The 26839-nt window shown below is 37.2% G+C and overlaps 1 long non-coding RNA gene and 1 pseudogene across 1 annotated transcript; both read left to right on the plus strand.

Moving 5' to 3' along the window:
• The first annotated feature begins 657 nt into the window (after nucleotides 1-657).
• On the plus strand, nucleotides 658-3031 carry LOC132638721 (uncharacterized). The gene is made up of 2 exons (XR_009581863.1): nucleotides 658-763; nucleotides 2768-3031. It is a non-coding gene; the product is annotated as an uncharacterized LOC132638721 (long non-coding RNA).
• Nucleotides 3032-15397: 12366 nt separating this feature from the next.
• Nucleotides 15398-22209, plus strand: LOC132637912 (putative late blight resistance protein homolog R1A-10; annotated as a pseudogene).
• Nucleotides 22210-26839: the final 4630 nt, after the last annotated feature.

Raw genomic sequence — 26839 nt, forward strand, 5'->3', positions numbered from 1 at the left:
GAGCGATTGTTTGACTGGTATCTGATGTAACGACCCATTTGGTCGTTTAGCACTTTTGGTTTCGTTTTCGCTAAAATACACTTTCGTACTTTTAAATGGTATTCTTGACTTGCGGGGATTGGTGGCACGGTAATTTAACTGGCGGATACTTTTGAAATATATTTATTTAATGAGTATGAAAAGTTTATTCAAAGGAATATTATTTGTATCCATAGAAGGTATAAGTTGGCAAATAAAGTATTTGACGGAGTGATAAATTTTTATAAGTACACAAAGTGGTTAAGTGAATAAGTGAGGGAGAATGTAAAAAACGATAATTTCTTATGGTGGATCTTGAGTGATTTCTGAATTTTAGAGTTTAACTATTTTATGGGTTCATTTACGTATGCCTTGATAATAATTATAGGTGTAGTACCTGAATTCTTGTAGAAATTTTATGTAGAAGTATAAATTAATGATATCCTACAGGAAGGTGCACTAGTAGTAACTTTACATTGGGCATTACCCCACTTTTCCTAATAATTAGGTGTGGACTTTTACTTTAGACTAGGTGAATGTTTAGTGGGCCCCAAGCAATGCCCACTCTCAAAGAAAAGAACACAACACGTAAATTGACTAGAAGGGCATCATTCTTTCATTCTCTCAAACCAAGTACAATCCCTAAAACATCTAGGTGGCGGCTTGAAAAAGGGTAGTGGAGGCAGACTTTAAGAGTTGCAATTATTTTTCCTTTTTCCCTTTACAGTGGTGATTTTGGCCTCAGGTACAAACTTCTTAACCTCATTTATCTTGAAAGATGATGTTTAGATTTCAACTATATAGTGTTACTTCTAAAAGTGGTATAGATATATAACTATTAGGATTGTTGGACCGCTGTAGCAACGAAAAAGGAGTAATTTTATTTGGCAAAATTGTGAAAAGACCTTTATGATTAATATAGTATGAAGCCTGGGTATAATTTTCCATGTTTTAATTACGCCATGTGCGGTAGGGAAACTTCAATATTTTCTTTAAAGACATAAAACAGGTGCTCTAACTTACTATTATGATAAGAGTAATGATTGAGCAAAATATATTAGGGTAACGTATGGCTTTTGGATCTGCATATTTGTTTTTATGGATATTGTGTGCACTATGACAAATTGATCTGATACATTTGCTTTATATTTCATGTATTTGACTATTATTCTCTTCTTGATAATTAAAACATATCTCTTGTCATATATTTTTATAATATTTGTTGGTGAGGTGAAATAAGTTTCAATTGGTAATGTATTACAACTGTTGTTGCTTGATTTCTCTAGAGCTAGAAGACAAATTTTGTGGACATCTTTCATTGGTTAATAATTATAAACAACCAGAAGAGAATGTATTTAGATAAAGTTGGCAACCATGACTTTTGACTTTAGGTAAAATAGTGATATTCCAACGTGGAGAGAAATTATTGTCCATGCCCAGTTTCTAAATTTCATCTTGGGTTCTGTAGTCTTTTATATGGATGATAATTACCAATCCGGAACACGATGATGGAGATATGAGATTATGTGATTTATTTGCTATGTTTTCTCTTTGGGAGGTATTGTCATCTTTAAATTCATGATAATTGAGATGTGGGAAGCTAGATTTTAATTCTAAGTTAAGATTTTGGGATAATTGAAAGTTTTGAGCCCTAGTCTTAAGAAATGAGAATTAATGATTTGAGAGTCCACTTATGGATGAAATTGACCAATTTTAAAAATATATAATCCTTAGATAATGGGTGAAATTATTTTTTAATAAAATTCCAATCTTGCCCTTGTGGGCCCAAGGCCACTTTTTGGGGTGTGTTTTTGGGCTTCGAATATAATTATAGAAATATGGGTGCCCTTAGATTCGTATTCTAACGTAGATCGCATATTTTATAGATTTTGATCGTTCAGAGGCTCTACGCAAAGGGAAGACATTAGTTTGATTGTTTGTGGCACCCGCTCGGCATTGAGGTAGGTTACGGTCTACTTTAGTTAGACTCTGATTAGAGAATCGTATGTAGTTGTAGAAAGTGACGGGGATAGCATATAGGCCTTCGGGCATGAAGTAGAGGTGGATTCCAATTAGGTTGGCTCTGTCAGCTGTTATGTGGGCTTGTCGCCATATGTGTTATTTTCTGTGATTATCACTTGTTTGTATCTCTGTCATATACTAGCTCCCTCATTATATGAAAAGGAATGATAACAATAATATGACTTGTATTTACTTATTGTATATTGGTGATATTGTTGAGACTGATATCATGTATGACATGCCTTCCATATTATTCTTGTGATGATGGTGAGCTACGAGAGACTTTGAGGTTTTGCCGGAGATTGAGAGTGACAGAGAGACTCCGAGGTCCTTGCCGGAGATTGAGAATGATTGAAAGCCTCCGAGGTTTGTGCCGGAGAGCACGAGTGGTACATGGAATTCGCGGGTCCCCCATGGGTCCTGTCTTTGAGGCACTGCCCTTAGCATGTGTGAACGAGAGTGGATTGAGAGAGGTGACTGTTGCATTGCATTGCATTCATTCACTCATATATTTGACTGATCATCTGGTAAACTATATTTGTCTTGGTTGATTTCATGATTCCTTTACACTTTACTTGTATATTATATGTGACCATACCTATTTGATCTATGTGCTACTTGTTAGTTTCCACTTCTTCATGCGTTATCTAATCATTGTCGGTCTATGATGCTTACCGGTACTAGTGTTGTACTGATACTACTCTTGCTGCACTTTTGTTGAGTGCAGAGTACGATCCAGGCTCCAGTTCTACATCCCGTGGCTGATACGCGAGGGTGATCTTTCAGTAATTCCGGGTGAGCTACTTGGTCATCCGTGGCCCTTGAAGGACCTCCTCTATTTATTTCTGTTTTTGTATTCGACAGACAATATGTAGCCTTCGGGTATTTTCAGACTTAAATTCCGTACTATGTTAGCGCTCTTGTACCCTTTAACCAGATTTTGGGGTTGTCGTGACATTTCTAGTTATGATAAGTATTTAAGACTTGATAACTTATTCTTATTTAATTTTTCGCTTATTTAACTTGTTATTAGTAATGTGGTTCGCCTACTCGGAGGGATAGTGTAGGTGCCACCACGACTCGCGAATTGGGTCGTGACATCTTCTTTTCTCAACTTAATTTACACGATTTGTTTCAAAACCGAGCATCATATTCATAAGAACCAAGGTTCTAAGCTCCTTTTACTCTTTTTTTTTTAATTGAATTTGAATTGCTAAATCCATATCTAATTGAGATTTTTGAACTTGAAACTGATTATAAGTTCTTCATACGGTTTATTGCTTTAACACCCACATTTTTGGGCTCCTTCTGTGGATAAATTTTGAATTTTGAGTTAAACATTATAAAAAAAAAATAAAAAAAAATCTTAAATTAAGAAGGAAATATAAGTCATATCTACGAAAAGAAGGTAGTTTTTCGTTCATAAGAGGGAAGTTATATAATCAGATTTTTTTCAGACAAAATTGCCAAAGATTAGGATAAAAAACTACCAGATCTTTTACATTACTTTTTAAAAATTAATTAGAAAAAAAAAGGACAGAAATCAGAAAAAAGACAACTAATCCTAAGTCCTAACCCCCATGAACCCACGCCCAACTCCCACTTACCCATTACCCCCCTTAATCTGCGTCATGCCCACCGTAATATATTGATAAAAAGACATGACGCTTAGGCTTCTCCGAATTGTTGATTTGATAGTGCAGATGAGCGGTGAAGGTTATACCTCATAAATCATAGTAATACTTATTTCCAACTAACCCTTCCTGAAAGTGATAAATAGTGCCCCTTTAGTAATGCTTTCTCAATGTCTTAGAGTTGCTTGATAGCCTCCAATGCTATTACTTCTTGGTATCATTTCTTGAAAAAGTGATCATGCTATGCGGATTATTTTTTATTTTTTAACATGCATGAAATTATGTATGGCTTTCTAAATGATAGCCTATTCTCTAAGGAGTTGTTTAACTGTATATATTTAGATGCTATTTAGCATGTTTCTTTGTATCATGTGGACGATCATTAATTAATTTGTGTAGTTCTAATTTTTTTTTTTAACATGAACAGAAATTTAACTCTATTAATTAGTTGTTCCGATCATCTTTCTGTATATGCATGGCTATAGTCTTAGGACAAGAAAAACTCGGTATATATGGTCATATAACCCTTTACTTTGAAAAGGTTATTCTTGAGCAAGTCTACAATGATATCTTATTAGTTCATGCAGATGAATGAGTTTTTTTATGTACTTTCGGAGAAAGTATTATTTCCTTCTAACATCCTTTAGTTACTTCTTCTGTTAAATATCTTCTTTCTTCGTTTTAAAGGAATGGTTCACATTCTTCTTAGTAATAACTTAGTATTTGCATGATTTTTCAAACTTTTTTTGTTTATGTTATGAATAATTGCTGGATTTGAATAATTTTATGTTGGATTAATTAAGAAATGAACCTAATAGCTTCATCGATGGAGTTGTAAAAAAAAATCGAAAATCATTCCAGAAGATGCACAGTAAGCCTGTATTTCTTAATCTTTTAAGTGGTGCCATATTTACTGCATGTCTTTATTTTGAATAGACTATACATAAAGGAAGGTCGAGAAACACTAAATGGGGTTTTTGTTTTTGGCAGATTGGAGGGGCAGCCTTTATCCTCATGCCGTGTATGACGATTTTGGGAAGCCAAAACACTATAAAGGTTATGCTCTATGTCTATTTTTGAATAATTTACGCCACGTAGCCCATATTTTAAGTTTGTTATCCAATTTAACCCATATTTATGTATAAACACCTTTTATAGACTATTATACACTTTATACAGGGCTGATACATTATGTATAATGCTTTCCCCTTAGGTATAATGTTGTATATTGGGCTATGTGGCGTAATAATTTATGCTGGGTTGTATATTTTTGAATAATCCCTATTTGATTTATAACAAAGCCAAAAATCTATGATGTTATTTGATTTATATATTAATAATTGATTTAATAATTAGATACTGAAATATAATCTTGAAAGGCAAACAAAAATTAGAAAAGAGAATTTGAAAAGTTGATCATTTCAATTTAAACTTGAAGTAGAAGCATTTCTACACTAATTGTGCCTAGCAGTATTAAATATGGATATTTACTCTTTATTTCCTATAACGCCTCTATGAAATTGTTGTTATGAGAACTCTAGATATATCGTATCAGCTTTTGTGATTGCATTTTTGGACCTTTTAACATTTAATAATTTATACAATGTGCAGGTTGATGAATTGTCGATTAAAAGAGAGAAAGTAATTGTATCTAACAAGCAAGTAGAGCCAGTGCGAATGGATTATTGCAGCTTGATCTCATTTGCACGTAAGAGGAAATAAACATGCGTTTAGAGGCTAAAATTTGAAACAATTTACCAACTATTTTGTAAGATCATTGGCAATCTCAAACTTATTAGGGGGAAGTTAGAAGGAAAATTTTATTTCATGTTGTATACGATTTTAATATCTATACTTTAAAATACTTATATTTTTAAAATAATAATAAATTAAAATCTTAGTTTATAAGTTACAAAAAGTTCAAGCAACCATGTAAAGTCTTGCTAAAAGATTGTTAAATTATAAAATTGAGATGCTATCAATATTCTTAGGTCTATCTCAAGTTTGAATTGATTTACGTTTTTTATAGCGGCCGAAATAATATTTCTTTGATAATTTTATATAATGAAGCAATTTTGAGTAATAAAATAAGAGTATTAAAATAAATTAGATTTAAGGAGTATAAAATATTTATTTATATTATATTAAAAGAGGATTGATAGGCAAGGACATAAGCGGAAAACTATAAACAATTAATCGTATGATAAAGTACTTAAAAATGCAAACATATTAAATATGGAACAAGAAAGAGAAAAATGTATATAAAGAAAAATTTATAGTGTAGAAACATATATATAGATAAAAGGATTAGACATATTTGAGATGAGAAAGTCTTTGAATTATGATTAAAAAAATCATACTCGATAGATAAGGTCACTTAATTGAAATCTTAATAGTATTGCATAAAAACAAATATAATTTAAATTCATAGGTAGGTAATATTAATAATTAAAATACAATTCAATATGTCATATTGAAAACTAAATATAAGTGGTTCAAAATCATTATTTGAGTTATAGGTAAACGCTAAATACAAAAACTAACTAAAAATATTAGAGTAAACAAATGCATACATGAGGATAATAGGGATAGTACGAGGATATTTATGATCTTGGTTAATTTGTAAAATAAATTAAATAATGCTAAAAATTATTGTCAATAAATTTAGACAATGAACTAAGTTTCTATGTTGGTTTGTTTTTTATAAGTATTAACTATTATAACCTATTGAGGTGCTCAATATGCTAACGTTCTCTCATTAAGTTTTACAATATTATTTTACAACAAGTTGAATAGTGAAATGGTTCAATAAACCTGTCCATTCATGATTACATTTATTAACTGACAACGCATCGCGTGGGTACGTATACTAGTATAATTAAATAAGAAAGTATTCCCTCCGTCCCATTTTAAGTGTTTTAGTTTGAGTGGGCACAGAGTTTAAGAAATAAAGGTAGACATTTTGAATCTTGTAGTCTTAAATTAAAGATGTGTGGGTCCTTTAAATCTTTTGTCTAAAACTTGTCAAAACTTACTAAATATAAAAAAAAGACACTCTTTTTAGAACAGACAAAAAAGGAAAGTAAGACACTTAAATTGAGACGGAGGGAGTATATAGTTTTTCCATGTACAATAATAGTGTTATTAGTCTAAGGGACAAATTTGTCTTTATAAGCTTGTTACACAAAATTAGAAAAGATGAAAATTTAAATAGGAATTTGAAAAAGACTCAAATATGTCACTGAACTACGAAATAGCTCGTACATGCCACTCGTAAAAATGAAGCGTTTAAATAATGACACGTTGCAAAATCTGATAGTAGTAGAGTTCTGTTAGTAAGTAATGACATGTATGATCCAAAATAATAACTATAGTGATATTTTTTAGCCCAACTATTAACGAGTTGCATGAATAAGCATTTTTTGATAATTTAATTGCATATTTGAGTTTTTCCCCTGTTTTTCTATATGGAAAGAGAATCACTGGCGCCGGTTGAGATGTCACACTGCTGGCCACAAGATCGTTATCTTGTACGCTCCTGTCTTCATGCCTTGTATGACTTTTCTCCTTTTGTTTTACTTAGTACTCCTTCTGTGTCATTTGGTCATATTATTAAAAATATATATCACAAATTATTTGTTTATTTATAAAATTAAGATAAAATTAATTAAATTTTTTCATCTTTTATAAAAAAGGATGTACATAGTACATAGTATTGTAAATGTACTTCTCTCTCCTCTGCTTTCTCTCTCCTCTGCCCTCCAACTCTCCACCCCACCCGCCACCCCGTCAGGCGACCAGACCGCATCACTGTTCAGGTAACTCCGGCGATCAGGTAACGCCGGCCACTTTTCCGGCCAGATCTACTTTTTTCTCTCTTTCCTTTTCTTCTTCTCCTCTTCTTCTTCTCTTCTCCTTTTTTCCTTTTTTTAGCTGCTTCTGCCGCTGCCAGAACACAGCTGCGTCATCGCCAGAGACTTTTTCCGGCCCCATTTTCCGGCCAGCCCTCTCTCTCTTCTTTTTCCTTTTCTTTTCTTGTTTTTTTTCTTTCCACCCCCCCCCCCCCCCCCCCTCTTCTCCTGTTTCAGGTCTTTGTGAGCAGAATTCCGGCAGTGAACAGTAACTCAACAGTGAATAGTGTGAACAGTAACTCGGACGTTGAACAGTGTTTTCCGGCGGCCACCAGGTTCAGCTCAACTGGAGTTGGTACCTCCGGTTGCCACATCCATTATTTGTCCATACACTTATAGTTACATTTTGCTAACTTTAGACTTTTGAATAATTTATTAGTTCATACTCATTTTCGTGGCTTTGCTTAGTGATGGTAGACTAGGGTCATGTTCTCGTTCGGGGGCGAGGGTTAGGAGGGGTAAGTGGGTTATAGGAGCGTCTAGGTTGAGAGTAGGATCTTGAAACATTGGGACGTTAACGGGGAAGTCCATAGAGCTAGTTAAGATTCTTAAGAAGAGGAAGATAATATAGCTTGTATCCAAGAGACCAAATGGGTAGGTCCTAAAGCTAAGGAGGTAGACGGGTATAAGCTGTGGTTCTCTGGTAGGTCGAAGTATAGAAATGGGGTGGGCATTTTAGTAGATGGTGAATTAAGGGATCAGGTGGTAGAGGTTAGGAGAGCCACTGATAGGATGATGTCGATTAAGGTGGTCGTTGAAGGACTCACTGTGAACATTATTAGTGCATATGCGCCGCAAGCGGGTTTAGACGATGAGGAGAAGAGACGCTTTTGGGAGGATTTGGACGAATTAGTGGGAGGCATACCGCCTACTGAGAAGCTATTTGTGGGAGGTGATTTCAATGGACACATCGGGCCTATTTCGGGAGGTTATGATGATATGCATGGAGGCTTTGGCTTCGGGGACAGGAATGGAGGAGGAGTCTCACTTTTGGATTTTGCAAGAGCTTCTGGGTTGGTGATAGCCAATTCGAGTTTCCCAAAGAAGGAGGAACACTTGGTAACCTTCCGTAGTTCGGTGGCTAAGACTCAGATAGACTTTTTACTCCTTAGGAAGAATGATAAAGGTCTGTGCAAAGATTGTAAGGTCATTCCGAGCGAATATCTTACAACCCGACATAAGCTCTTGGTGATGGATTTAGCGATCGAGATGACGAGAAAGAAGAGGGTCGTGGAGGACCGACCTAGGATCAGATGGGGGAGTTTGACCACGATTAGTGCCCTGGAGATGGGAGAGAAATTGAAGGATATGGGGGCCTGGGATAGTAGTGGGGATGCAACCAGTATGTGGGATAAGACGGCTAGTTGCATTAGGGTGGTAGCAAGGGAAGTGTTGGGGGTCTCGACAGGTAGTCGTGGTCAGCATCGAGGGGACTGGTGGTGGAATGGAGAAGTTCAAGGGAAGGTGGAAGCAAAGAAGGTGGCGTATGCGAAGTTGATAGAAAGCAAGGATGAGGTGGAGAAGTGGACGAATACAGAACTTTATAAGATGGTGAGGAAGGAGGCGAAGTTGGCGGTTTCGACGGCAAAAACGGCAGGTTTTGAAAGCATGTATGCTGAACTAGAAGAGAAATGAGGGGACCAGAAATTGTTCAGGCTAGCCAAGGCGAGGGAGAGAAAGGCACGTGATGTGGATCAAGTAAAGTGCATCAAGGACGAGCATGGCAAAGTATTGGTAGAGGAGACTCTCATTAGACGGAGATGGCAGTCATACTTCTGCAAACTCTTGAATGAAGAAGGGGACAAAGACATTGTGTTGGGAGAATTAGAACATACAGGAAGGCGTCACGATTTTGGGTATTGCAGGAGTATTAAGGTTGACGAGGTTAAGGGTGTTGTTCGTAGGATGCGCAGGGGAAGAGCGACCGGACCTGACGAGATTCCTGGGGAATTCTAGAAGAGCGTGGGCCCGGCAGGTTTGGAGTGACTGACTAGGTTGTTTAATGTCATCTTTAAGACGGCATTGATGCCCGAAGAATGGAGGGCGAGTGTAATGATCCCTCTATACAAGAATAAGGGAGATATCCAGAGTTGTAACAACTATAGAGGTATCAAGCTGCTAAGCCATACTATGAAAGTGTGGGAAAGGGTGGTGGAGATGAGGGTGAGAAGAGGTGTGTCTATTTCAGAAAACCAGTTCGGATTCATGTCGGGACGCTCAACTACAGAAGCCATCCATCTTGTGAGAAGGTTGGTGGAGCAGTATAGGGAGAGGAAGAAGGACTTACACATGGTATTCATCGACCTAGAAAAGGCTTATGACAAAGTTCCAAGACAGATCCTATGGAAATTCTTGGAGGCTAAAAGTGTACCTGTGGCGTACATTAGGGTGATTAAGGACATGTATGAGGGAGCCAAAACCAGGGTAAGGACAGTAGGAGAAGACTCAGAGCACTTTCCAGTTGTGATGGGGTTGCATCAAGGATCAGCTCTTAGTCCGTTTTTATTTGCCTTGGTGATGGATGAATTGACATGGCAAATTCAAGGTGAGGTGTCATGGTGTATGTTGTTCGCGGATGACATAGTCCTGATCGACGAGACTCGTAGCGGAGTTAACGCTAAGCTGGAGAGTTGGAGACATACTCTGGAGTATAAAGGGTTTAAGCTGAGTAGGACCAAGACAGAGTACTTGGAGTGTAAGTTCAGTGAAGCACCTCTGGAGGCTGGCTTGGAAGTGAGACTTGGTACCCAGGCCATCCAGAAGAAAAGTAGTTTCAAGTACCTTGGGTCTATTCTGCAAAGCTGCGGGGAGATTGACGATGATGTCACACATCGTATTGGGGCAGGGTGGATGAAATGGAGGCTTGCTTCCGGAGTGCTATGTGACAAGAAGGTGCCACCAAAACTTAAGGGCAAGTTCTACAAAGTGGTGGTTAGACCGACTATGTTGTATGGGGCGGAGTGTTGGCCGGTTAAGATCTCTCACGTTTAAAAGATGAAAGTTGCCGAGATGAGAATGTTAAGATGGATGTGTGGCCACACCAGGAGTGACAGGATTAGGAATGAGCATATTCGGGATAAGGTGGGGGTGACCTCGGTGGAAGATAAGATGCGAGAAGCGATATTGAGATGGTTTGGGAATGTCAAGAGGAGAGACACAGATGCCCCAGTGTGGAGGTGTGAGAGGTTGGCCATGGATGGTTTCAGACGAGGTAGGGGTAGACCGAAAAAGTATTGGGGAGAGGTAATTAGACACAACATGGCGCAACTACAGCTTACCGAGGACATGACCTTAGATAGGAGGGTTTGGAGGACCCAAATTAGGGTAGAAGGCTAGTAGATAGTCTCGTTTTCCGTTCTTATTAGTAGTCGCATTATCGCAATATAATTTCTTCTGCTCAGATTTCTGCTACTATCTGTTATTTCCTGTGATTTGATTATCCTGTGTTATCTGTGTCGCTTGCATTATTTCATTTCATATCGCTTTGATTCTCTTAACCTTATCTGACTTCTTTTTATGCTTTTATTGAGCCGAGGGTCTTTCGGAAACAGCCGTCCTACCTTGGTAGGAGTAAGGTCTGCGTACACTCTACCCTCCCCAGACCCCACGATGTGGGATTTCACTGGGTTGTTGTTGTTGTTGTTGTTGTTGTACTCTTATTATTAAATGTTTTTAAAAATAGTTAATATAGATTAGAATGTATTTATTAAAGAGTGATAAGTTAAGTTAGTAAAATACATTTTTATTTATGGATTTTTAAGGAACATGAAAAAAAAAAAAAAGTGATCACGTGATATGGAACGGAGGGAGTACCCATCATTCGCCACTAATCATTCGCCCGTTCATGTTTTGCATGTGTTTAATCATGTGTGGACTTTCTAATCCTTATTTTTTTCATTCTATATGGATAGATCTCTGTTTTTAGAGTAAAACCCATGTAAAGAACTCTCTATAAAATGCCATTTTAGTTTCAAGATAGAATTCATTTTTTTTTAAATTATTATTAAGGATGAAGAAAATATATCATTTTACACCAAACCAATGAATTGATACGAAAGACGTCTTTGCCCAAGGTACTTTTCCATCTTCTTCACTTATCCTATAACCACTTCAATAGTTTTCTAATATTCTCACTGTATTTCATAATTGTAACTATTTTCCTAATTAAGAATATCTGTTTCTCATGTATATAGACGTAATTTAGATGTGTACTACACTTAGGGCCTGTTTGTAAAAGTCAATCCATGTAATTGAAATTGAGTGTAATTACATAATTTGACATATTTATCAGATCAAGTTAGGGGCAGAGCTACAGTGTAACTGGGGGGTTCGGCCGAACTCAGTAACTTTTGCGTAGACCCTATATTTGTACTAGAAAGTCTAGTAAGTTTATATATTTATTTGCATCCGAACCCACATACAAATGCAAGCTGATGATTCAGTGGTTTGAGGCGTGGCTTGTAAGGTGTAATTGGGAGGGTAATTACACTCTCCAATTCTCTAAGGGTTGAGAATTAGGTGTAACTACACAGGGTTACTTTTTAATTTCTTTTCTTTTTAATTTATTTTTTATTTCCTATTATTTTTATATTTTATTTTTACATTTTAAATTATTTTTATTTTTAAAAATATTCTTTAAAATTATGTATCTTTTTTTTTTTCATTTCTCAACATTTACTCCTTGTGATTCCATATAATTACTTGCATTTTTTATTTTTTTTAAATTACACTTTCTAATATTAGCAAGAATGAGTTATTAACAAACTTGACATATAACAAGTGATGTTATTAAAGTAGAATTCTGTTGTTGAATGAGGTTATAGACATATATATGCTTTCTCTTTCTTTTGAATTATATTTACTTAAGTTATGTTGGAATTTATTTTATGTTATGTTGGAATTTGACGTAAAAGTATCATGTTGGATTTTGAATTTAGGGTATATTCGATTTCAATTTATTAGCTTTAGTACGAGTCACTTGTTGTTTGACATTGCACGTTGTTCATTTTCTACTTACAATTGATAGAATATATTTTTTTGTCAAACTTTTGGATAATGTTATGATATTATATGTATAAATATCAATCTTTTTGTCAAACATCTAGCCTATGATGTTCTTACAAAATGTGTGCTTTTAATTTTTATAATTAAGTAAATTAAAACACTATTAATTTGAAAATTTTATACAATTACTTTTACAATATTATTTATAAATATGTGATTATTAATTAATATATTTTCGAGAACAATATGTATCTTAAATACCTAATTTAATATATCGTTTATAAAGGCACATCTTTGTCGAGTATTAATTTTTATTTGTAAACTAATCTAACTGTGTAATTACGCATGTGCAACCAAACAGTATGCTTGTAATTACTTAATGACAAACAAACAGATCCTCGTAATTACTATACTATGTAATTACTACCCTAGTAATTACACCAATTCCAATTGCCAGGTGGCTTTCCAAACGGACCCTTAAAAGATTGTTGATAATCATATGATAAGGTAAGGGGTCATTTGCACGATTGCCCTTCAAAGGCACCGGTCTTTAATTTTTGCCCCTCAAATTGGTGGTCTTTAATTTTGCCCTTCGCTAAAAATCTCTTGGTTTCTTGTTCGAACATCAGCTCAATCAAAAAAATTTTTAAAAAAATCGCAAGGTGAAGGCAAAACTCTACCTTAGTTGGAATTTTACAAATCTCTGTTTTAAGGCCTAATTTTTACCCAAATAGGCCTAGTTTTGGGCAAAAGTTAGGCCTAACTTTGATACAAACCTCTGCCTTGTGAAATTATTTTTTATTTATTTAACTGAGCTGGGGTTCGAACATAGAACCTCGGGGTATTAGGCGAAGGAAAAAAATTAAAAACCAATGCCTTTGAAGGGAAATCCGCACAAAAAATGTAAGGTAAGGGATTACTACCTACAGGGAGAGAGGCGGATGGAGTGTGTAATCCAATTGTGGGAAATGCCTTTTTTATTTTTTTTATTATAATGTAAAGGTTTATTGACTGAGTACCAAGAAGGTACTAAAAGTTACAAAAGACTGCCGGGAATACAACATCTCTCTAGCAACTCCAGAACGTCCATATATTGATGGGAAAAAGCTCAATTATGCCATCAAACTATCTGAAATGGCTCATTCATGCTACTCGTTAATAGTTGGGTTCATTTATGCCATCGCCGTGACACATTTGGTTCATTCGTGCCACTAACCACTAACGTAGCCCTACAACTACCAGATTTTACCACGTGACATTACCTAAACCCTGCATTACTTACCAACTCCCACCCCTTTTTTATGAGTGGCATATGTGAGACACTTCATTAAGTTCAATGAAACTGCTTTTACACATACACATAAGTAACATTTATTACTTAGTGCAAAACCCCACATCTGAAGATTATGCTGAGTAAGGAATAAAGCTCCCTAAGCTGCAATCCAACTAAAACAAGCTACCTTAACTGGAGCTTTAGTTCTTTCTATGGCCAACTAGTATCCCAATATTCTGCTTGCTTCATTAGTAGGCTATAACACTTCTTCACTGAAAACTTTCTGTCTTTACTAGCTATCCATACTAGTGAATCCCCCTTACTCTGATCAATGTGGGTATAATTCAGTTGAAGAAGTAATTGACAAAGATCCTCTATTTCCCAATCATTTGGTTTACCTCCAATCTGGTAAACTGTTTAAAAACTCTGCCCATAATTTACAAATCTCCTTCCATACTCACCCTCTAGTGTATAAAACATTTGAAGGGGGATTCCAACCTTGTCTGCTATCATAGATTGCTTCAATTATTTTAATCCAGACTGCTTCTTCATCCCTGCTAAATCTCCAAGTCACTTAAACAACATACTCTTATTGTGCAATGATAAATAAATACAATAGAAAGGGAGGAAAAATACAAACTAATAGAAGAGAAAAGTCATACACTATGGGTTCAATTGAACCCAGTATTTTTGACATGGAACATAAAATGTATATAAAGATTACTAAAATTTTGACAAATAGTAAAGTTAAACTCATAATTCCATAGATTATACCTAACAAATTACTTCTTTTAAATTTGAGTACAAATGAAAATGTTAGTCAAAATAGAAACATCAACAAAATCCAAAAATAAAACTTTTTGCTCAACTCTTCAGTCTTAAAAACGCTGGTTTTGAGCGAGTCATTGCCCTTCTTGTATTGCAAACCTGAGTGTGGACAGCTAGTGTGTTCTGATTTGTGCCATTCATTTGATGAGAAATGAAAAGGATTATCAAAAATTCGAGTGGCTATGGCTGGCGGATATCGCCAATCACCATTTAGCTATTTCATTTTTTTCCAAAGGTAAAATGAGTTTTGTCCTAAGAACCTTAAAGGTTGAACCCGTTATATTTAAGTCTTGGATCCATCTTGCAGGTGGTGGGTAGACTTAGAACTAATGCGAGCAAAATTTCCTTACATCTAGCTTCTTGGATTCCCATAGGTAACCTATATGCTTTCTTGGTTTGGACTTATTACACAGACATTTAATGATTTTGACATCAACAGTTGTACTAGTTAGTTAATGATCTTATTTTTGAGGTTGTAAGCTCATACTTAAGATAGGCATTACTTGTGGGCTTCTTCTTATGGTCACTGTATATAAGTTAAAAAACTCATTTTTCTTTTTTAACACCCAGAAATTCTCTTTTCTTGGACTTAACTCATATACAACTGAATAATGTGTGTCTGCATATTTTAATTGGATATAACGGATTATTTACTTTGTTTTCTAGGTTACTGAATTAGAGCTACTATAAATTGAGTTGCCTGTTATTGCTGGTCATTTTACATTCTCATGCACAGTAGTTAAACTCATTTTCTCACTACAGAGAAGCAATAACAAAATTGAGAGTCAGAGAAAGGGAATATTAGGACTATTACAGAATATCTCTATTTGTCGTTCCAAAAATTAATCAAAAGTAGAGCAGCGATAGACTGATAGTTTGTTTAATGTTATTTCTAAGGAAGAAGAAATGGCTTATGCTGCTTTGACATCTGCTGTATGCTCACTCGAGCTGTTCCTACAATGCAATCATCCATTACTGAATAATCTTCAGAGGAAAGACCAAATCTCATCACTACGCAAAAGAATTATTGTTTTTCAAGAGTTCTTGACAGATTATGAAAAGATAAATGATAGCCATAGAGGGTTGAAGTTATTGGAAGGAAAGATCAAAGAAAAAGCGTATCAAGTTGAAGATACTGTTGACTCAAAGCTGAGAAAATATTTCCTGGCTAAAAATGCAAAGTACCGAAGAAAGGCCTACTCAGTCCTACGTAGGAGGTTGCAGGTAGTGATTGAAGAAATGGAATTCATCCAAAAAGAAGCGATGACAATTAAGGGTGACAAGATTAGCACTTCGAAGTTTCATAAATAGGTCTTACCGGCTAGGCATGCATCAACAAGTAGTCCAAATCTGCAACAAATGCCAGTTGGTTTCCAGGACGACTTGGAGAAAATAATTGATAGGCTCAGAGGTGGGCCTTCTGAACTAGACATCATCTCTATAGTCGGAATGGCAGGCATTGGTAAAACAACTCTTCCGAAAAGAGCATTTAATCATCCTTCTGTTGTTTATCGGTTCGATGTCCGTGCTTGGACCACTGTTTCTCAAGAGTATAGAGAAAGAGACCTGTTACTTGACCTCCTTTATTCTGTTGGTCCTCCAACCAACAGAAACAATCTAGCTAGTGACAAAAAGGCTGCTGATCGACTGTTCAATGAGGTAATGACTGATCTTTTGGAAGATGTTAACATTGTCACAAAAAAAAAAAAAAAAAAAAGACTCATCCTTTGGAAGAAAGATACGAAGGAAGTAACGGAGAAATTGCTGACCGATTGCGCAAAAGTTTAATACGTAGGAGATTTCTTATTGTTGTCGATGACATGTGGAGCACTGATGCTTGGGACAATGTGCTCAGGCTGTTTCCTGATGATAACAATGGAAGTCGTGTGATACTAACAAGTAGGCTCATTGATGTAGCAACTCATGCTAGTCCAGATAGGCAACCTCACCGACTGAATTTTCTAAACAAAGATGAAGGTTGGGAGTTACACCGTGAGAAACTATTTGGGAAAAGAGAATGTCCTTCTGAATTGGAAGATATCGGAAGAAGTATTGCAGAAAAATGCCAAGGACTACCTCTAGCAATTGTTGTGGTTTCAGGTAGGGGTGTCAAATGAGCAGGTTGGGCTGGATTTGAGCGGGTCAAAATGAGTTGAGTTAATAAATGGCGAGTCAGTTACTTGGGCTGAATATGTTGGGTTAAAATGTGCTAAAAAGCGGGTCATAACCAACCCGCTCAATTCTTTCTAAATTTTAATTTCTTTGTTTGTTCTTTTATAAATTTTTTTAAGTACCTAATAAAATATTTTTTCCTTTATTATAGCCTATACATAACATATCAAATTAAAGAAATGTCTTTTTGAAAATATTTTGACAAGATTTCTCATGGGTCATTTTGGGCTAGATATCAGCTCAATTTTTAGATTGACTGAAATGGGTTGGGCTAATCGGGTTAGGTGGGTTATGTTTTCATGCACTAATTTTTCATCTCTAATTGCAGGGCATCTCTCCAAAATGAGCAAGACTCCTGATTCCTGGAACACTATCGCAGAAAGCGTGGGTTCTGTTGTAAATCGTGAGCCAGGGCAGTGTTTAGACATACTTGCTCTAAGTTACAACTACTTGCCTCAACATCTAAAAGCGTGCTTCTTGTACATGGGAGCATTTCCTGAAGATTTTGAGATTCCTGTGTGGAAGCTAATCAGGTTGTGGATTGCTGAGGGCTTTCTTAATGCAACAGGGCTTACAACCTTGGAAGAGATGGCAGTAGAGTGCTTGGAGGATCTTATTGATAGAAGTTTGGTTTTAGCTGGAAAGCGGTCTAATGGAAAACTCAAAACATGTAAACTCCATGATATCATGCAGGACTTTTGCTTAGAAGAAGCTAAAAGACAAAACTTTCTACATGTCTTGAAGCACTCCCTAGATGGTCTGTTAGAAAACATAACGACTCTGCGTCGGGTTAGTTTCAATTGTTGCACCATATTCTCAAGTGCCTCTTTTCAACCCATTGATCCTACTGTTACTGTTTCTCGTTCCATCTTGGGATTCAATATCTCCCAAAGTTCAATCTTTTCATATATAGACTTCAAATTGCTCAGGGTTCTGGATAACACTTTCCAACATTTCCCACAGTTTCCCAGTGAGATAATGCAACTTGTTAATTTGCGGTACCTTGCAGTTGCCACTATTAAGGAATGCCCTCCAGCAGTATCACAGTTTTGGAGTTTGCAGACTTTAATCGTTGATGTATATTCCGGAGACTTAACTTTTCCTCGGGACATATGGAAGATGCCAAACCTCAGACATCTCCATATTAAACCAAGCATCTATTTGCCAAACCCAACCAATTCCTTGGTTTTAAATGACCTACAAACACTTGCCAATATTACCTTTGCAGATTGTACAAAGGATGTCTTCTCTAGCACGCCTAAGTTGAAGAGATTGGGAATATGTGAAACTGTTGATTTGGTATTAATGATTAAGATTGAGATGTTGATTTGATATTGATGATTAAGATTGATAGCTTAATTTTAGGAATATATTGTATTGATGTAATTGATAAGGAATTGATTGTGTAATATTGTCTTTCCTCATTTAGTCTTAGAACATGTATAAGTACCCATTCTTATGGATTGTATATTCATTCAGAAATACAAGAAGCCCTTTCTTCTTGCTAAAAATCTTCATGGTATCAGAGCCATTGTTGCCTGTTTGAGGTGAGTTTTCTCCCTCGCAGCACTAGGGTTCCGTATTTTATCAAAGAGGTCGAGTTTTTCTCTCTCTTTGTAGCTGTCCGCACAAAAAACTCCTCCCGTTCAGTTCGTTTCTGGATCATTTTTCTCTGTTGGGGTCGCTGGAACATTCTGAGCCTATCCCTATCAGTTTTGATTTTTTCCGATCACCGAAATTAGGATTCCGGCGTGGCAGCCAACTTTCTGGCGATTTTTTTATGGAATTTTTTTTTTCAGTTCTCGGGTCGTAGGCCTATTCTAACCCTTCCCATCCAGATAATGTGGGTGACACTACTTCTGGAGAGACTTTGTCTCAAGATGAAGTTCAACATCTTCGCCGTCTTCTGAACAAACTTGACTCTTCTAGTGTTGCTAGCCCCAATTATGTGCAGTCAGGTATTTCTTTTAATGCTCAGCTTAATTGTTGGATTATTGATTCTGGTGCGAATAGACACATGACAGGCTCTTCTAAAGGCCTTCAAAATTACTCTCCTAGTCCCAAAAGGGATTATGTCAGAATAGCCAACGGCTCTCTAACCCCTGTCTCTGGAACAGGTTCAATCTTTTGTACTCCTGATATTACCTTATCATCCATTCTTCATGTGTCTGATTTTCCTATTAACCTATTATCTGTTAGCGCTATCACCAAAGAACTAAACTGTAGTGTCAGATTCTTTCCTGATTATTGTGTTTTTGAAGACCTTCATACAGGGAAGAAGATTTGCAGTGGTAGATTGCATGATGGCTTATATTGGATCGATGGAACTCGAGACTCTGGTCAGACCTTTTTTGTAGGAAATAAGGATGTCAACCGAGAAATAATACAGTGGCATAGACGGTTGGGACACCCATCTTTTTTTGCTTTAAAAAAGTTATACCCTGGTTTATTTTCTAGAGCTAAGTTTGAATCTTTGTCTTATGATGCATGTGAATATGCCAAGCACACTAAAAACTCTTATCCTCTGAGTGACAATAAAAGAACAATTCCCTTTTCGACTATTCATTTTGATGTCTGGGGTCCTACTCAAACACTTTCTTTGTCTGGTAGTCGATGGTTTGTTACTTTTATCGATTGTTGCACTAGAATGACATGGGTATATCTGTTAAAAGCCAAAAGTGAAGTTTTCTCCTGTTTTAAGTCATTTCATAAGATGATTTGTACTCAGTTTGAGGCTAAGATAAAGATATTTCGAACTGACAATGGCATAGAATACATGGATAAAACTTTTGGAGCTTACTTGGAGTCTTTTGGGATAATCCATCAAACTAGTTGTCCTTATACTAGTGCGCAAAATGGGGATGCTGAAAGAAAAAATAGGCATTTGTTAGAAGTAGCAAGATCCTTTTTGTTTACCATGAATCTGTCGAAGCCTTACTGGGGGGATGCCATTCTAGTAGCTTCCTACCTCATCAATAGAATGCCACTTAAAACTCTTAATTTCCGGAGTCCTTTAGAAGCTTTAAAGGGTAAAAATGACTATATCGTTCCTCCAAAGATATTTGGGTGTGTTTGCTTTGTTCACGCTAGGAACTCTGGGAAACTTGAACCTAGAGCTCTTAAATGTGTCTTTATTGGGTATTCTCCAACACAGAAAGGGTACAAATGTTATCACCCTCCTTCCAGGAGATTCTTTGTCAGTATGGATGTTACCTTTCGGGAATCTGAGCCCTATTTCAGTATTACACCATCACCTCTTCAGGTAGAGAATTATAAGGAAGAAGAGATGGTTTTTCCTAGTTCTATTGTTGAAACTACTGCCACAAGGGAAAGTGAAATTGGAGAAAGAATTCAGGGGGATACTATTGAAACTACTGCCATAAGAGAAAGTGAAATTGGAGAAATAATTCAGGGGGAGACTGTTGGGCGTTTGGATAGGCCTGATTTGATAACTTACTCAAGGAGAAATAGAGCAGAAGAAGCCTGCCGAAGCCGAACCTTCTTCTTCTGATGCGTTATCTATACTTCCTAATGAGTTAGATTTGCCTATTGCTCACAGGAAAGGAGTCAGATCTTGCACTAAACACCCTTTATCTAACTTTGTTTCCTATAATTCTTTATCGCCCTCCTATAGAGCCTTTGCCTTGTCTATTTCTTCTGTGTCTATTCCCCAAAATTGGAGGGAAGCTTTTGTGGATTCTAAGTGGAAGCAAGCTATGATGGAAGAAATGAAGGCCATATCAAAGAATGAGACTTGAGAACTTGTCGCATCACCACCAGGCAAGAAGTTGGTGGGTTGCAAATGGGTCTTCACTGTAAAACATAAAGCTGATGGTTCCATTGAAAGGTTCAAAGCAAGATTGGTGGCTAAAGGACTAACTCAGACTTATGGGGTGGATTATCAAGAGACATTTGCTCATGTTGCAAAAATGAATACTATTAGAATTCTTCTATCTTGTGCAGTTAATCTTGACTGGGACTTGCAACAGTTTGATGTGAAGAATGCATTTCTTCATGGAGACTTAGAAGAAGAGGTGTACATGGAGATTCCTCCTGGTTTTGGTACTGAACAAAGTCAAAGAAAGGTATGCAGACTGAAGAAAGCCTTGTACGGATTGAAGCAATCTCCTAGAGCTTGGTTTGACAGATTCTATAAAGCAATGATCTCCTTTGGTTACCAACAAAGCAATGCGGATCACACCCTCTTTATAAGACATTTAAAGGGTAAACTCACTCTTCTCATAGTTTATGTTGATGACATAGTAATGACAGGAGATGACAAAGAGAAGATGACCCGATTGAAGAAGTTGTTGGCACAGGAATTTGAGATCAAGGATCTAGGAAAATTGCAGTACTTCTTGGGAATTGAAGTTGCTGGATCAAAAAGAGGAATATTTATTTCTCAAAGAAAGTATATTCTGGATCTCTTGAAAGAAACAGGTATGACAGGTTGCAAACCAGCAAAATCACCCATTGAAAGCAATCACAAACTACAAAGCGGAGTTGGAAAGTCAGTTGATAAAGAGAGATATCAGAGGCTGGTTGGAAGACTCATTTATCTCTCTCACACTAGACCAGACATAGCTTATTCAGTCAGCCTAGTGAGTCAGTTTATGCATGATCCTCGAGATCCTCATATGTAAGCTGTCTTTCACATTTTGATGTATCTGAAGTCTGCTTCAGAAACAGTCGAGTATACTCGCCCATGCCAGATTCCCTGGAATGATTTTCTTTACACAGCTGAAAATCTGTGGCCTTATTATAATGAATCAAATTCAGAGTTGTGGTCAGATTGTCTTAGAAATCTTGCTCTCCTGCCTCAACTTGAGGCACTAAAGATTGTTGGGTTGAAGCCACCTGTGCAAATACCAAAATTAGCTCTTCATATTGATGCACTTCCAGAGAATCTTAAGAAATTGACTTTGAGCTTTACCTACTTGCCATGGGAGAGCATGACATCCCTTTGTAGATTACCAAGTCTCGAGGTTCTCAAACTAAAACATTGTGCCTTCACAGGACCAAAGTGGGAACAAGTTGAAGAGGGGTTCTGTTCTTTGAAATTGTTGTTGATCGAGACGTATGATTTAAAGCACTGGAGTGCCACAAATGATCATTTCCCTTTCCTGGAACATCTAGTTCTTAAGAGTTGCCTTAACTTGGAGAGCATCCCTCACGAGTTGGGGGATATTCCAACTTTGCAGATAATTGAGCTGGAAAAATCAAGCCATTCTGCAGTGTTTCAGCTAAAGAGATTCAAGAGGAGCAGCAGAGTTATGGTAATGACACTCTAGAAGTGCGATTGGAGAGAAATGTCGGGAGAATTGATGTTGTTGCAACTCCTTATTGATGCTGTTGCAACTCCTTAGTCCACCAGGTATGTAGAGAAATGAATTACTATGAGTTCCATTGTTGATTCTATTAACAGCCATGATTCTCAAGTCCCCTTGATATTGACAACTTGAATGTTGGATGAAACAAATATAGTAATTCCTCCCACTAGCTATTTTCATTTGTTAACACCATATTATTATTCTTTTTTTTAAAAGGATTAAAAAAATGCCATTATCTACTATTTTAATACAGAAAATCTATATTGCTCGGACTCTTAAAAAATGCTATGGATGCATGTTGGATCCTCCCAAAGTAGTGTATTTCTAGAGGATATGACATGAGAGGCAACATTTTTGGAAAGTCCGACCAACATAACAGAAAATCCCAATTTATCTGCTTGTTGGTTTCATATCTCGATGCTTGCTCAGGTAGCTTATTGTTGTCATTGTTTCTCTTAGCCAAAGGTAGGACGAACACACCAAGTAGATGGGCATCGCTTGTCGAAAGTAGACGGTTTCTCAGTGTAGAAATCAGAGTGCCATACCTGAAATCTAGTCTTTGCAGATTGTTTATACTTTGTATCAGTATAATTTGCTAGAAATGTATTAGAAGTTTCATTGTGACACCTATCAGATGAAGAGGTTCCATTGTGGCTTGGACATTATATTGATATCAATTCATGCAGAAGTTCATGTTTATTGTTAATGTTGGATTATTGACTTGGATTTTCGGAGACCAGAGAACTTTGAATTCTTCCATAATTTGTAGATTATTGTTGTAGTAACAATGTATTGAGTGTTCTAGTCATGTTTGTTGTCTGGATTATATTATTCACTCATGAAGAAGTCTTTTGTTGCAATTTGCATCAATCACAAAAAATTTTTTGTTTGTCCTTTACTTCTATACATGCACACTTGCTATAGTTATTCTATCTTGAGGAGACAAGGTGCTGCTTTGTGAGGAATTTTATCCATAGAATTATACCTGGTAGTCTATTTTGCATCCGGAAAAGGGCCAAATATACCCCTGCCATACTATTGGTTCAAATATACCCCTCCCCCGTTAAGATTGTCCAAGGTGGACATCCAATTCTATGTGGCACTAACATTTGGTGAGGTGGATGTCACTCCAAGGTGGACATCCAATTCTATGTGGCACTAATATTTAACGAGATGGATGCCACGTGGCATGCCACCTCACCACCCCTAACCCACTTTACCCCTCACCTCTATTTGTTCTCCACCACTAAAATTTTCTTCCCTTCCAACGCCATTACCACCACCATAACCATCTCTATATCTATAAAAGATGACTTCGTACAAGAGACAGAGGGGAATTTAGTGCTACCTCTCTACACTTTGCTCCATCTATTCACTATCCCGGCGACCATCCGATTTCCCATGGCCTTTGGATCAGTCATCTTTATTGTGTGAAGCAAAATCATGAGTCCCGATAGTGATTTCCTGTTTCTGGTTGAATTATAGCATTTGTTTCATGTGAAAAATGTTTTGATGTTGTTTCTTAACGCAATGGAAAGCTTGTTATTTGCTCGGACCGCGGAAATTTTAGTAATGTTTTTTATACTTTGACATAGTTTCGCTAGATCCAGGAAATTTACTTACTTCTTTGGTCACGACAATCTTCTTTGGTTTCTTACTACTTTTTTTTTTTTGGGTTCATCCTAGTTTATTAGATTGGTTGTTTGAGTTCTGATCTTTCCTTTTAAATCTATCTGTTGCCCATTGGTTTCTATGGGACCTTATTCCCAAGAGATAGTTATGGCGGCGGTAATAGTAGTGGAGGGGAAGAAAATTTTAGTAGTGGAATAACAAGTAGAGGGGAGAGGTAAAATGGGTTAGGGGTGATGAGGTGGTATCCACCTCATTAAATGTTAGTGTCACGTAGGATTGGATGTCCACCTTGGACAACTTTAACGGAGGAGGAGTATATTTGAAACAATAATATAACGGCAGGGGTATATTTGGTCCTTTTACGTTTTACATATGATATCTAAGTTGTATCTGCTAGTAACGACCCTGGTCCAACTGTTGAGTATTGCCCGCTTTGGGCCTAGGTCCGCACGGATTTGTCCCTTGGGTTTTAACCTAAAATGCTCCTCAACATTTGTTTTTGAACTCATTCTTATAAGGTCCCTAACTTTCATCTCCCATTCAGATGTGGGATTCACCTAAGGTATAATGTGCACCCCTTCTTCAGAGACTTGCCCTCCGTAGTGGGAGTCACGTACAACCCCCTTCAGAATCAGTGTCCCCGCTAGCTTTCCCCACCACTGTACTGAGGGAGAGTCATGCTCTTATTCACCTTAACAGGACTAGAGCCGTTGCACCGATTTTCCCAATGTATTTAACTTGTACGTGCTGCATATTTCGGCAATACAGACTGGCCTTTGGCCACTTTGTATTGCATCTACCGTATTTAGATCTACCATGATCATCCTATCATCGGCAACAATGTGGCTCAGCTCAGATATGCCACTGTGTCAAGTCAAGACTCACACTTAGAGAACTTCGTGTACAACTTGTGTTCCTTTTATGTATGTAGGACTATCCTCAGGTACAACTTGTGTTCCTCCCGATTTTGAGATTACACCAGATTCAATGAACTCGTAATATCTTTATCTAGTCCTAAACTTAGGGAAGTCATGATTACTAATCCTTTAAGTGATAGCAGGCTAACATTAGCTTTAGGTCAGTCTTAGAGAAATAGGCAGCCCTTGAATCTAGTCAAACAAATCATTTATTTGAGACGATAGGTATTTGTTTCACATTGTCTATTTTCGATACACATGGCCATTGAAGTGTCTTTTTTCTTTACGAACTCAAGTGAACTACGTTGATATTAGAGACGGATCTTAAGACGTCTTTAATTTGTTATCTGACTAATTCCAACTCGTATCATAAAAAACTCACTGTGGAGGATTTTAGCAACCCCTACCGATCGAAGAGGATTCTATTTCCTAGACTTGAAATTGAGATCTCTAATTTAAGATGAAAGAACCTTTACGATTCTACCACACCCTTCGATGGTATTATAAGAGAAGTTAATGACATTAGTTTAAGCATGTATGCGTGCCACAAAGGAACTAGTGGCAAATAGATACCTTAGAACAATTCTGTTGCGCAAGGATATAAATACTTCCAAAATGTCTCATTTCAATGGTTGCAAATGCCATTCCTTCATCTCCTCAAAACGGTTACAACTTTCTCCTTTTAAATTCCAAAATCTTCCAACTTTGTCAATCACAAATACAAAGAAAATCAATCAAACTCCCTCCTCTAACAAACAAAAAATTTAACGAAACATGGACAGAAGATCAATTCTTGCATTTTCCGTCCTAACACTTATAGTTTGTTCTGGGGTGTGTTCGGTATGGAGGAAAATGTTTTCTAAGGAAAATGTTTCCTAGAAAATAAGTGAATTTCCACTTATTTTCTCATGTTCGTTTGGGTAGTGGAAAAAAAGTGAATTTCTTACTTATTTTCTCATGTTCGTTTGGTTGATAGAAAACGTTTTCCAGAAAATACTCATTCAAGCCTTACCAACTCGAACCCAACCCCAGACCCCCACCTCCACCCACACCCACCCACCTATGCCTCCACCTGCCCTCCAAAAAAAATTTCTTTTGATTTTTTTGTTTTGTTTTTTGTACCCCCACCACAACCCTCACCAACTCCAACCCAACCCCATATCCCCCACCCCCCACACCCCACTCCCATGCACCCACCTACCCCTACGCCCACACCCCCCTCCATTTGTTTTGCACCCCCACCCCCAACCACTCACGTAACTCATACACCACCCCCTTACCCCGCACCCACCCACCCCCTCACAACATTTTTGTTGAAGTTTTTAATTTTTTTTTTCTAAATTTTCGACATGACCACATCCCCCATCACCCCCTCCCCCCTTGCGTGGAACCCATACCACACCAACCCCAACATTTTTTTTTTTGAAGTTTTTTATTGTCTTTTGCGGGTTTCTACACCCCCAGACACCCCGTACCCCAAAAAACAATCTTTTCACCATCCACCCTCACCCCTCCAATACCCTATCACCCCCTCTAAAAGTTTTAATTTTTAACCACGCAAACATTCAGTTTTTATAATTGCCAACTTTTTTTCAATTTTTTTTGGAGGGGGTGGGGTAGCGTAGGGTGCAAAAAACCAAAACAAATGTCAAAACTTTTTTTTCAAAAAAATATTTTCTTGGGGGGGGGGGTGTAGGGTGCGGGGTGGGGTTGGGGATGGGGGTGGGGGTGCAAAAAAACAAAAAAAATGTCAAAACTATTTTTTCAAAAAAATATTTGGGAGGGGGGGGTAGGGTGGGGGTGGGGTGGGAGATATGGTGCTGCGTGGGGTTGGGGTACGGTGCGGGGTGGGGTGGGTGTTTGGGGAGCAAAAAAAATGTCAAAACTTTTTTTTTTCAAAATATATAATTTTTTTGTGTGGGGGGAGGGGGTAGGGTGCGGGGTTTGCGTGGGGGTGGGGGTAGGGATGCACAGTGGGTTGGGGGGTTGGGTGCAAAAAACCAAAAAAATGTCAAAACGTTTTTTTCAAAAAAATATATTTTTGGTTGAGGGGCATAGGGGTGCGGGGTGGGTGGGGGTAGAGTGCTGGGGTGGGGTG

The sequence above is a fragment of the Lycium barbarum genome, chromosome 4 (genome assembly GCF_019175385.1).
Source record: "Lycium barbarum isolate Lr01 chromosome 4, ASM1917538v2, whole genome shotgun sequence".
Taxonomy (NCBI): Eukaryota; Viridiplantae; Streptophyta; class Magnoliopsida; order Solanales; family Solanaceae; genus Lycium; species Lycium barbarum.